Source organism: Ursus americanus, chromosome 12, assembly GCF_024610735.1.
Source record: "Ursus americanus isolate L20-20 chromosome 12, mUrsAme1.1.p, whole genome shotgun sequence".
In the NCBI taxonomy this organism is placed as follows: Eukaryota; Metazoa; Chordata; class Mammalia; order Carnivora; family Ursidae; genus Ursus; species Ursus americanus.
This window is the reverse complement of record NC_142138.1, coordinates 37,072,694-37,086,629: the sequence shown is the minus strand read 5'-3', so window position 1 is coordinate 37,086,629 and position 13,936 is coordinate 37,072,694.

Genomic DNA, 13,936 nt, shown 5'->3' with positions numbered 1-13,936 from the left:
TTTGATCTCTGGCTGGTTAACTCAGAGGTTAGCCTAACCTATGAGGTTTAGATTTACTCACTACTGTGGCCAAAGACCCATCTCTAATTCTAAGTATTCATTCATCCTACCAATTTTTACTGCTGTCCAGATCTGAGACCAGTGAAACGTCATCTGAAGAAGGCAAAAGCACCTGCCTCAATAAGAGGAAATCAATTCAACGTCCTTACCCCACCTCTAAGTGCTTTCAGTATCATCTTGGGACAGCTCATTCGTAATTATATCTTATATTTATATTTGGGTAGTACTTAGCAAAGACAGTAGGATGAAGAATTTTAGGTATTTTAGTTGAACCCTATAGGAAACCTGATATCATACTAGACAAAACGCTGAAGTGCAGAGAAAAATATCCAGGACCGGGAACTAAACGTGCAGAGTTTGAATCCAACTCTTTTCATTTATCACCTTTCAGCACTTAGACCTGTCACTTAACATTTTCCAGCCTCCGTTTCTTTATGGAATTGGGGAGAGAAATACCTATCTCCCAGTTTATTGTAGGGATTAAATAAGATAATATATGTAAACTACTTAGCATAGGGCTTGGCACAAAGTAAGTACTCAGTAACTAGCAGCTACCTTTATCCTTCTTGTCATTGTTATGAATCCTACTGAAGAGGTATTGTGAGAATTAAATGAATATGGAATATGGCCCATATTCTTTCTTGAACTGAAAATATTTTGTATAGCATTAAGCATTACATTTATGGAATGTATCAGTATCTTACTAGGAGGAAATGAGGCTAAGAAAAGTTAAATGATTTCTTTTTTCATAAATTTAAATTTTGCTTGGCATGTTATTGTATATTATGCACAAAATACTGAGCTAAGTATCAAAAAGCCTTACATGGGACTTTCTTTTCTGGGTCAGACATAGTAGAATAGACCACGGTAAATCAACATTCTTCCTCGTACAACAATTACGGTAACCTGTTATAAATGACAAAAATTGTACTTTCAAGGCATCAGGTTGCTATGGAATCACTGAGGATTACATGCACTGAAATTCCAGAGAGAGAGAGCAGACACCATCTGATATTTTTTTCCCGAGGGCATTTGCTGTGTAGAGTGTTGGGTGGGGGGATTGCTTACCCAGAGAACCTCTGCTGGGGCAAAGAAAAACCGGTAAAGTTCTTAGCAGTTATAAAAGGATGATGTGACAAATAGGACCATGTGACAAATAAGAAGGAGGAGAATCAAATGCATGACTGGTTTCCCCCCTAACATATTTGCTGAATTTTGGTGCCACACAGGAGGCTACAGAACTAGGGAAAAAGCTTCTAAGAGACAGAGTTCACCAGAAATGCTTAGGAAACAAAGACCCTCTGGGGAGAACCTTGTTTCATAATGCTTCTCATCTCCCCTTAAGACATTCACCAGATATTGAAGTTGTGGGGGACAGGTAGGTAGGCTGAAGAGGTGGGCTGGAATTTCTGAACGGCAGGGCTGGTTCTCCTGCAATCTGTCAGGGCCCAGAAGATGAGACCCTTAGGCTCAAAAATACAAGCCCAGGAGAGCCATGCCCTAGAAAGGGACAGGTCAGAGGTAGAGCAAATCTTAGTTAAATTGCAATTCAGGCCCAACACATCTCAATTTCTCATGTAACTGAAGGAACCAAGCCCTTACCCTCTCAGTTTAACAGAGAAAAAGGGGGAGCCTTCCCTGGTAGAAGGTAACACTTGAACTCTGTGATATTTTTATGTCTACTATTTGGCATATGATATAAAATTAACAGACATGTGGTGAGCCAATAAAACATGGCTAATAGCCGAAGGCCAGGCAGATATTAGAACTAGGCCCACTGAGGGTCTAGATATTGAAAGAACTGTAAAATAATTCAGAGCATAATGTGGAAGAAAACGAAGGAACCAATCTTTCCAATACAGAATAATAAATTCATTATGATTGGGCTGGGATTTCTGAGGGAGTGCCCTCAGTCAAGAGAAACTACCCTGTTTCTCTCATCCTTATGGAGGGTGGTGATAAGAGTAGGGGAAGAACGGGCTTTGGCTTGCACAACAGAAGCAGGACCTCATGTCCTGGATAGTGAGTGAGAATAAATCCAGATTAGCAAATGCAAAATTTCAAAGAGAAGCCAAGCAGTACAACACAGACGTTCAGGAATCAAGACCTGAAGTGTGAAGATGAGGACTGAGGCCCTCTCCTGACCCGATGTGTAAGTAAAGTAGCACAGAGGAGGCACAGATAGGAGAGCTATTGAGGAAGCAAAATCAAGAGGAAGCGGTGATTACTTGGATGAGTGGAGGAAGGAAAGGGAAGAATCTATGATGTCTCCAAAGTTGGGTGACTGGATGAGTGGTTCCCAAACAGGGAAAAATGGAGAAGGAGCAGCTCTGATGAGCAGAAAGGCGTCTTGAATATGGGACATTTTAAGTGCCATTCCGATAGCGTGTTTACACACTCAGATGCATGTAAACACACACGTGAGAACTTTGTCAGAAACATAGATATGGGTGTCATCAAAACAATAGTGGGTAAGACTGCCCAGGGAGAATGTTTCAAGTGAAAGAGATCTAAAGATAGAACCCCGAGAAATATTGGCATTGAGGGGAAACGGAAACATGAAAGGAGACCCTGGTAGGACAGAGGTAGGAAGAAAATAAAGCAGAGCAGTAAACAGGGACCTGGAGGAACGCATGGCTTAAGAAGGGGGCACGGTGAAATGTGCAAATGAAAGGTGCAAAAGATAAGTTTAAACTTCATTTATTTGAGACAGAGAGAGAGCACAAGCGGGGAGGAGGGTCAGAGGGAGAGGGAGAAGCAGACTTCTTGCTGAGAAGGGAGCCCGATTCGAGGCTCCCTCCTGTCCCGGGATCACAACCTGAGCCGAAGGCAGACGCTTAACTGATTGAACCACCCAGGTGCCCCAAGAATAAAACTTTAAATAGAGAGCACTGGACATTAGCAAGAGAAGATTCCTTGGACAAGTGGCCACAAGATTCAGACCATTCCTAAAAGTCTGATTAAGAAAGAAAGGAAAGGTAGAGGTCAGTTCTGGGAGGGGGTGGGGTGCTGCAGTCGTAGGTGCTGTAGGCAGGTTTTTTTTGTTTGTTTTATTTTCAAGGCAGGAGAGACTTGAACATGCTTATATGCCGAAGAGAAAGATCTAGTAGAAAGCACATGGCTGAAAACGTGGGAGGAGATAAATAATGGCATCAGGTCCTGGAAGAGGAAGGAAGCTATGGAATTTATGATTTAAAAATAGGTATATTTGTGTTTATATATTTATATAACAGTAAGACTGTATAAGATAAAAATCAATTCTCTCTGGATGGGATTTTTAATGTAATAACATAGAATATACCGAATTTTTTTTTAAAGATTTTATTTATTTATTCATGAGAGACAGAGAGAGCAGTAGAGGCAGAGGAAGAAGCAGGCTCCCCGCTGAGCAGGGAGCCCGATGCGGGACTCCATCCCAGGACCCTGGGATCATGACCTGAGCCGAAGGCTGACGCTTAACGACTGAGCCACCCAGGCGGCCCCAGAATACACCTAATATTTTAAGTGGAGGTACTATTAATAGCCATGTAGTATAACCCAAACTTAAATGGTGACTTTAACATTTTATTTTGAAAAGTGATTTTTCCAAAATGCTTTACTTTGCCTTCTTAAACACAATGTTCCGAACATGATTTGGCCTTTGCTTGATGAGTCACTTCGAACATCAGTCATGGTCCAAGGCCGCAATACCGCCATGCCCTCAGGAACGCTTGAGGTCCTCGGGGCTGTTAGCCCAATACTAAATGGCTCCAGACAGCTGTGAGTTTAGAGTGGTTCTGTCTTCCACCCTGTCGTTTGTCACATCTCTGCCGTTGTCAGTGTGTCCTAACTCCCCGCTTTTCGTGTGTTGCCTTTCGTGAGGGCCCCAGAGCAGCCCCGGCCGTCCCCGAAGTGCAGACACAGACCCGGGGCGACTGTTCAGCCTCTCGATGTCTTCGTGCAGAGCCCTGGCCCGAAGGAACTGGGCCTTCCTGCCTCGGGGTCCCCACCCGTTCTTCGGGTGGGAGCTGAGGAAGCTGCCAATCTGACTTCTTGGATATAGAGACACCACCGGCAAGGCCTACAGCGTGCTCGAGCCTCCCGCTGGTGGCCAGGCACTCTTCTTTCTCCTGGAGGTGTGTAGACGGAGTCACCAGGAGGCTCTCATTAACCCCTCATCTGCATATGGTCTGAGCTGCTGGGCGCTGCTCTCAGTGAGTCATGAAACCTGACTGCTGTCTGATTTCTGTTCCTGTTTTCCTGACAATGGGCCCACATTATTTTGTCCCTGGGAAACGTGGCTAGATTTTTTCAGCTTCCTTTCCCGCTCTCTAGGAACCGGTTCACCCCAGACAGATACCCTCCGGTTAGAAGCTTCGTCTAACGCCCCGATGGGAGGTATAGGTCGTTGTGGGCGCACCTGCACACTCGAGCAGAGGCAGGGCAGGTGAGCACTGGGTGTGTGCGCCGACGTCCATGTTAACTGCGGGGATGGGTTCACTCCGCTTTCTCGGGCTCCGTCCTCGTTCTCGAGGTCTCCCGCAGGCAAGAAGGAGCTGGCACCGAGGGGTTCAGAATTCGGAAGGAAACCACAACATCACTCCAAAATACGCCATTTTGGCAACGGAGTATTGCGAGCTAAAGGCACTTGAAAAACAGCCAGCTCAAGAAGGGCGTTCTGACCTTCCCTTTTCTTCCTAAAAGCCGGAGATGCCCATGTGAAAGATGTCTGGCCTGTACCTGGAAGGAAAAAACCATTCTTATCACCAGAATCGGGTTGTCGAAGCTGAGAGAATTCTGTACAAACAGACCTTGTTAAAATGACTCTTTTCTTCCTTTAGCTTCCCCGTATTTTAAAGTAACTTTTGCACAGTTGTCTCTCATGACCAACCTCGTGTAAAAGTGTTTAGGTTTTGCCACATTTTTGGGTCTTCGTTTCCTTACGAAGGCTCCCATGTCACATAAAACTCATATTAAATAAAATGGGTATGATTTTCTCCTGTTAATTAGTTTTATGTCAGTTTAATTCTTAGACCCAGCTAGAGACTCTAGGAGGGTAAAGCTTTCCCTGTCTTCCAATTACCTCTGGAAAATGATAGCTGTGCTGCTGGAGGAAGGAGTCTGATTTTTCTGTTGTCCTCTCCTTTGAAATGTCTAGGAAAACTCTAGACGCAGAGGCTTGTATAGTTGTCCATCAGGCACACACATACGGGTAGGATCACATTTTCAGAGGCCCGGGGGGTGTAGTCAAGGCCGTCGGCAGCAACCGCCAGTGGGTTTCTCAGCAGCCGGTTACCGTTTGATTATCAACAGCAAACGTTGCCATCCAACATTTATACGGCGAGACCCTGCCTATTGAGTGTGCAATGATCATTGAGTCACCAGTAAGGAGATCCTGGAAGCTGTACAAGTGAAAATAGTTTTCTGTTTCTCTCTCCCCAAAGCATTTGTTTCCCTTGAGTGTTATGTAATAAGCTCTGTGGGAGCAGTCGGTTATGGCGGTAAAATCTACTTCCAAGCAGGAGAGTAAAAAATTAAAATCGATAAGAACCAGTTATATTTGATTAAAAAAAAGATACCATTTTTTGTGTGTAAGCAAACATGCATATATATATAGATACAGAGAAATCATTTGAAAAATGTACTTTAGAGTATTACCAGTTTTGTACGGGTGATGACAGAAGTACTTTGAAAAGTATTCACCGGCTCTATAAGGTATAATTTACACATACTCATACAAGAAACATACAAAATACACGCACTTTAAGCACACAGCTTGAATTTTGACAGCGTATACACATTTGTAATCACCATCACAATCGAGACAAAACATGTGCATCTCCCCCTGGAAGTTTCTTCATGTCCCTTCTAATCAATTCCACCTCCCCCAACCTCCAGCCCCAGGCAATCTCTGATCTGCTCTTTTGCAGTACTTTGTACTGTCTTCCTTTTGCTTATCTGTGAACATGTATCTTTTTTTAATAAGAAGAAAAATATTTTAAAACTGAAAAAAAATTTAAAACTATGATAAAAAATAGAAAAGCAATGCAAAAAATGTATCCATATAAGATGAAGTCATTTCAAAATTAATTGATGTATTTCTCCCTTATAACATATGCATCAAAGGGTGGGATTTCCATTTCCGGCTTTGCTCGGAGACTCGAGACTCGAAAGGACCTCCCCCCATCCCCCCACCCACCCACACTCCCCCGTATCAGCAGCTCACCATCCCCCCACGACTCCATAGCCTCTACGGATTATGACAATCTTCTTACCCAAAGTGGAAAACAGTGAGACAGCCCCCTTTTTTCAGAAGGTTTTACATATGTGACATTCAGAGCAATTTATTGTTTAGGATAATCATTTAAATTACTCCTTTTCCTTCAATTCTGTTTGAAATGCCTCCCAGTCGTAGAGTGATAATTAAACATAGTGGAAGCTTCACACTGTCCAAACATATAAAACAAGATTGCCTTCCTTGGACATCTCTCCTGCCAAACCACTGGAAACATTCTGAGACTACAGGAAATGAAGAAAATCAGTGGCGAATGAACGAGACAGGATCCTGGGATTAGGTGAGCATGGTGCAGACCCGGGAGGCTGGTGGCTTCCCTGCCTACAAATGTGAGGAAGGAGATCCTAGACCAGATAGTGGGTACACAGAGTGCTTCCACAGAAGCCAAAACAAATGATCAAATATTGATTGAACACCTGCCTGCCTCATATCCAGATACAAAGTCTTCCTTTGTACCGAAGTACCGTGTGCACCGCAGATGATGTAGCCTAGAAACCCTGATGAGGACACACAGTTTTATTGAGCTACCATGGCCCTAAGGGGGAGAAGTCATGTACGTTGCCTGCTTACCTTGCATGAGAATGTCACATATGTTATTTTTCTTAATTTTCTCCAACACACAGATGAGGAATCGAGGCTTTGAGGATTAAAGTAAATCACCCGAGGCTGCTTGGAAAGTGGCAGAACTGGAATTTAAATCTCCAGAGCCCTGCTCTCCGGAAGGGCCTCCTGCCTGTTTGCTCTGCAAATAATGGCGGCAGAGCCCTTCAGGCGGCTTGTTAATGTTGCCCCGAAAACATTTGCAAAGAATTTTCCTGGATGTTGGGAAGGTTGATGGCTTTACTTCCTCTTCTCTGAGAGCATTTCTTTCTTCCATTCATTTCCTCCCGATTCCTCAAGTGTGAGATAAAGTAAAAAAAAAAAAAAAAAAAAAAAAGACTAGCTTTTATTTGTCTATTTGTTATTGAGAAAATGCTATCACCATGGAGAAAGGGAACGATTCAAATAAAGGGCATTCTGTGTTTCCTTTACTCTATCTACGCTCACCTGTGAGACTGATTTCTTTGTGGAATCGAGCAGTTGGTAGAAGGCACTACACCTGGAGCCTTTACTTTTCTGCAACCTCTCAGTTAATAAGATTAATTAACGTAGTTAATATTTGTTGTTGTTCTGACAGTTTAAAATGGAAAATGGGGAAATTCCTTATGTGCTAGGTACTAAGTGCTTTACATAGATTATCTTATTCCTCTTATTAACGTTCTTGTTCTTTAGTTTAGAAAGTGGCTTAGAGAGGTTAAATCATTTGTTCAAGGTCACACTGCTGGTGATTGCTCCGGATCGGCAAAGCCAGGTTTCAAGCCCAGGCTGTGTGGTTCCTGAGCTGTTACACCAGGCTCTGCTCCTTCCCAAATTCAACTGGGCTCTCAAGGGGTAGCATCCTGAATTCATTTAAATAATACTAATATAGTTAACATTTCCTTCAAAGAGCTTTGGAAAACATTGGAGGAAGAAACAACAACAAAAATCAAGCAATATTAGAAATAAGCGAGTCAAGTGCAAGGAGAAGAAAGAGAGGCCCGTTGACAGGGAAGAGGCATGCAATGGGGTTAGGGCCGGCGGGGATCTCCCATCACCGAGGCCTAAGGCAGGGACTTGTGATGATGCTCAAAGGGATTCAGCTGCGAGCCTGAGGCATTGTCATTGTTTGGCTGGTGTGTGGCTTCTCAAAGTCTTTTGTAAAGAGAAGTGTCACAAAGGGTGGGAAGAATGATACTAAGGGATGGGCTTTTAAAGTGAGTAATTGGAAAGAAATACATTCGTTTGAATGTCTAGGTGCTGGCAAGATGGATAAGAAATCACTTGAATCCCTTTATGGTGCTGTCTGTAGAGGTCTGGTCACATAAGGTTATAACTGGTCTGGATGGAGCACGAGTCTAATAAGGTCACAGCCAGATAGTCATAGAGGCTGCCTGTTTGTAATAGAGGACATCATTTCCACTTGACCATGATCAGCCAGCCACCTGCAGGACACTGGTGACAAAGGAATCTGAGCGAGAGAGTATGTGCAAATCTGTGACCATCCTTACACAGAGGCTTGTATTTATCTTGCCAGTGTTCAATGGTGGCATCTTTTATGGTACATAAGCGAATAGTTACTGAGTACCTAGCATATGTTGGGTTCCCATCATGGAAGTAACTATAGTTATTATTAATTTAGAAGTGAAATCCTGGCAGCTTTTTTTTTTTTTCCTTTTTGAAATGTCTCTCACATTCATCTTTTCCTCTTTCACTGGTTACTGTCTTGGGTCAGGACCTCTAATCTCCCATCAGGATTATTGTCAGAGCCTCCTAAAATGGAATAGAATAGAAGTAAATTGTTTGAGGGTGGAGGGGACATCATTTAGTCTAAATCAGTTCAGGCTCAGACCTTACCAGAGACTAACTTCCCTTAAATCATTGCCTTTACCATGATGTTTATCTATCTTCTCAAGAATTCTCAGGTTTTGCCCCTTGAGTTTAACTCATAGCTTGGCTTTAAGGTCCCACCTTGCACTGTGGCCTTGCCGTACGTGTCCAGTCTCATTTTTTCTCAAGTTCCTGACGTACATCCTCTCCTTTAGTCGAGCCTAACTCCTTGTGGTTCTCTCCTCAGGTCTGCCTCTGAGACTTCGCTCACGCTATTGCTTTCTCCTAGAATATCTTTCTTTGCATTCCCATTGTCTAAATTTCACCTGCCTCGAAGAGCCCTTGATGTCTACCTCTTCAGTGAATACTTCATTGGCTGTTCCAGTCTTCATGAATTACCCCTCTCTGAACCAATAGTGAAATTATCATGCATCCCACAATTTAGTGCTTAATTATAGAATTTCAGGCTTGAAAAGGACTTTAAGATCATCCAGTTCTACCTCTCAATGTGGGACTCCCCTCTACCACAGCCTTCCCAACGAGCTTTTGCTCTTATCACTCAAACACATATCTGCCAGATCTTGCCATCTATACATTCATTCATTCATTCAACTCCTATATCCTGGGCACCCAGTATTCTAGGCAGGGCACAAGGGACTGGAAATTTGACAGTGAACAGGATGCAAAAATCTACTTTCCATCATGAAGATAATGTCATATAGTGAGAAATACTAAAATGAAATAAATAAAAGGGTGTTGCATTAGAGAGCGCCTGGAGATGTTAACTTAGGGTGACCAGAAGAGACCTTTTAGAAGAAATTAGTTTAATGCCGACGGCCTTACTGATCAGAAGAGGCTAGCCATGTGCACATCGGAGAGAAAGTTTTCAGACAGCAGGAACAGCAAGTGTATGCCTTGGGAAGTGGCAGTGAATTTGGAGAGTTTGAGGCGTAGGAAGGATGGCAATAGGTGAAGTGCAGTGAGTGGGTGGGGGAAAGGAGGGAGAGTGGCTGGAGAGTGAGCCTGGGTTATGTCCTGTGGAGCTCATAGGTCATAACAAGAGGTTTGGACAACACAGCTAATATTTAATTTGAGTTATATGTGGCTCACTCTATTTTCTATTCTTTTATCCTGGCTCTGCCTCTAGATGTTATATAGAACAAATGTAGACCAGTCTCCACAGAATAGTCTTTTATATATTTCAAGATATCTATCCTGTCCCCAGTGAGCCCTTTTAGGGATAGGCATTTCCACTTCTTTCCACTGTTCCTTCTACCGTCTCAGAAGGCATACTCTTCTGGACAATTTCTTGTTCTCCTCCTCCAATCCGTGTTCCTCATAACCGTGATTATCTCGGTCACCAACACAGGATAGAGGATGTCTATTTCCTTACTCGTTCTAATTTGTTCTATTCATACATCTCAAGATTGTATTAGCTTTTTCTTTTTCTTTCTTCAGCCATTCACACTGTCTAGTCATGTTGACTTTTTGCCTAAACCCCTGGATCATTTTCAATATAATTTGCTACTAAACTGTTCTTCCCCTCAACCTACACCTCTGAGATGGCCACTGTGCAGGGTTTTTATATTCAAGGGCAGAGTCTTACATTTATCCTTACTATTTTTAGTATTCCTTGATTTAACCCATTAACCCAGCCTTTCAAGTTCCCTTGGGATGCAATTTCATCATCTGCTGGATCTGCTGTTGCACTAACCTGCTTGTCATATACTAATTTAATAGATATGTTTTCTGAATACTCACTGACGTCATTTAAAATGTTTATGGAATAGGGCTAAGGCCAGACTTAAGTATAAGATTTATAAGGGCAGAGACTGTCTGTTTTATTCATTGTTGTTCCTTTTGCTCCCCACAGAGTCCAGAACAGAGTATGTTTGATGGATTAAATTGGAAAAAGTGCTTGGGTGTGACCCCAAGAGCCTCCTTTCGAAGTGACACAAATCCACTCTTTGAGTAACGCATAAATTCACTGGACTGTACTCACATTCACCCAATGTTATTGTCTTGACTGGAAGGCTATCAGGAGCAGCATTTGTGTGTTGCTGCCCAAGGATTCTATACTATACCTCTTACAACCTTATGGTCCATGGGTCTTACAACTCTTGTCAAAAAGGCAAATGAGGCAGTCAGAGATGCCTGACTCCTAGAGAACCTAGTTGTTCATGCTCATACCTGCAGATTGTCTCGTTGATTGTTTGGTTAAGTGCTTAAAAATCTGGCCCTTTTGGGGCGCCTGGGTGGCACAGCGGTTAAGCGTCTGCCTTCGGCTCAGGGCGTGATCCCGGCGTTATGGGATTGAGCCCCACATCAGGCTCCTCCGCTATGAGCCTGCTTCTTCCTCTCCCACTCCCCCTGCTTGTGTTCCCTCTCTCTCGCTGGCTGTCTCTATCTCTGTCAAATAAATAAATAAATAAATAAATAAATAAATAAATAAATAAATAAAATCTTTAAAAAAAAAAATCTGGCCCTTTTAAGAGCCACGCAGAAACATCCTGGGGATTACATTTAAGAATACACCTACCATTCGATTTTAAGAGCCACGCAGAAACATCCTGGGGATTACATTTAAGAATACACCTACCATTCGATTTTATAAATGAAAGTGACATTTGCCTGTCTTCTGTATTTACTTAACGATCTTTGGTCTTTCAGTAGTTTTCACTGCCATTTGTTGAGCCTGGAAACTTGAATTCACGGTGGGGAGCTGCGTGCTCTCTGAAGATTGCTTTGCAGAGGCCTTGATTTAGTCCTCCCTGACCACTTTTTTCTACCTTTTTAGTTTAAATATGATTCATCTTTACTGAAAAGTCAGAAGTAAAAAAGACAAAGGTTGCTTTGTTTTTTTGGGTGGTTTTTTTTTTTTGACATGCACAAACTCCTATTAATTCCAATGTAATCTTGATTGAATGTAAGTACAAACTATTTTTTGTTAACCTTAACATTTTTTGCAACAAGTTTCATATTACAGTTTCACATAATTCTGTACATGGGTTGGTGCCATTCTTCTATTCTTCTTTGTTCAATGGGCTTTTTCTCCCATGCTTTGTCCGCACCTAAGTTACGGAAGAGCCCGTGAGAAAGCAGGCTGTGTAATTACATTGCTTTCTCCCTTTCCTCTTCATGGAGAAATCACAGAGTCAGAATTTCTTTTTGATCTTAAACGCTTGAGCTGCATTCTCTTTAAGAATCTTCTGCCATGGAATCATCCTGTTTTCTATACCTCAGTCTCAGACTTTCTAACTTGAACTACATTCAACTTTTCTTTTTCTGATAATCATCCAGAGACACTTTTCTCCTGGGGCTCCATTTCTTTCACTTCACCAGTGAACTCCTCCTTGCTTGCAAGTCTTAGGCTCAGAGTTGAAATTCCTCTGGTCATTTCACCGACTCTTTGGAAAATGAAATAGTGTATTTAGCTACAAATTGATCAAAAATTGTTTTAGCTGAATGAGACACTTAGTAAATGTCCAAATATATGAAGCTATCTTGTTCCTCTTTCTTATTCTTTCCCCACCAAATCCTTCCTATTTATTCCCTTGAAAGTACACTTACCATACCATGCTACAGTCTCCAGTGTACTTCCTTTATAACCCATATTCTGTGTTAGTATGCAAAACATCTGAGATTGTGGGACTGGGAGAATTGTGCATGACCCATCTCTTAGTTACTATTTTCTTTTTTCATTTTATTTATTTTTTTTAAAGATTTTATTTGTAAGTAACGTCTACACCTCAAGTGGGGCTTACACTTACAACTCTGAGATCAAGAGTCTCATGTTGACCCACGGAGCCAGCCAGGTGCCCCCCTCAGTTATTATTTTAATTGAAATTATTTGACACTGCCCTCCCATTGTCATCCTTGTTTCTACATGACTTAAATGAGAATTGTTTGCCTGCAAGAAATAGGTACCTACTCAAACCAACTGAAACTAAAAATGGGATACTTAAGGAAAGAATATAGCGGTGTCATAGAGGATGTGACTAGGGAGAACAGCTGGGCTCCACAAGGAGCTCATCTGACAACTGGACATTTGGAATTGGTATCTCTCTGTGCTCCTTTGAACTCAGGGTGCATTTGCACCATTCTCTAGCTTCTGCAGCTCACCATTCTGTGTCAGCAAGCGCAAGGCAGGCAATGGTGATCTTGTCTCCAGTGGACATAACCCTTCAGATCAAGTGCTTCAGCACCAAGACTCAGTTGTGGTACCCCTACCTCAAACTCTTTTCTGAATTGTATTGCCTTGGAATGCAATATGGCTTATTTTCTTTTGTGTCACAAGCATTTGGAGCTGGAGAGGAAAGTGTCATGTGATATAGACTGGGGAAAAGAGCTTTTCTAAGTAGCTCACACCTAAGAAGGGTGTGAGGGCACAGCTGAAATGATTTGGAATCTCCGTGTTAGAATTGCCATCTTCAATCCTAATTACTGCCATAGGTTAATTTCTGTTTTTAATTTCCTTCCTCGGCAATTACATCAAGTAGTTTCCGGCCAAACACAATCTTATACTTCTTTGTAAAGTACACTTCCATCTTAGACGTGAGTCTTTAATTCCAGTATTTTAAACCATGGTTTAGAACTTAAACTTCATTCATTGATATCTCCCATATCCTTCGCTTCCTCCCAGAGGGAATCAATGTAAACATCCCCTATAATCTCAAAGTTTCAGTTTCCTTCCAGTGATGTTATTATCCTAAAGATACACCCCAGTGTCCCTATAGGAATCAGCATGATGGGTAATGGGTTTGGGCATATGCTTGAGAAAGATAACAATACTAGTTTCTTTGGTCTGCTGTGGCTACTCCTAAGCTTCATCACAGGGAACTACAACACCAAGGTATATTCCTTCCTCCCAAGGTCAGTATTTGATTTCCTTGAACTACCGGGGCTGTTCAATTCCTTTCCAGCGTTTTCCTTCCTCAAGGAGGGTCTAAGATCTGCCCTTCTCCCCTTCACTGGGAAGCACATCCTTAACGTGCATTGCCAGTAGGCCAGCATCTTCTTTTCCTTCTCTCTGTCACAGTCTTATACTCTTTATCGTATGGATTCTGATTTTTTAAAAGATTTTATTTATTCACAGAGAGAAAGACAGCCAGCGAGAGAGGGAACACAAGCAGGGGGAGTGGGAGAGGGAGAAGCAGGCTCCAAGCAGAGCAGGGAGCCCGATGCAGGGCTCGATCC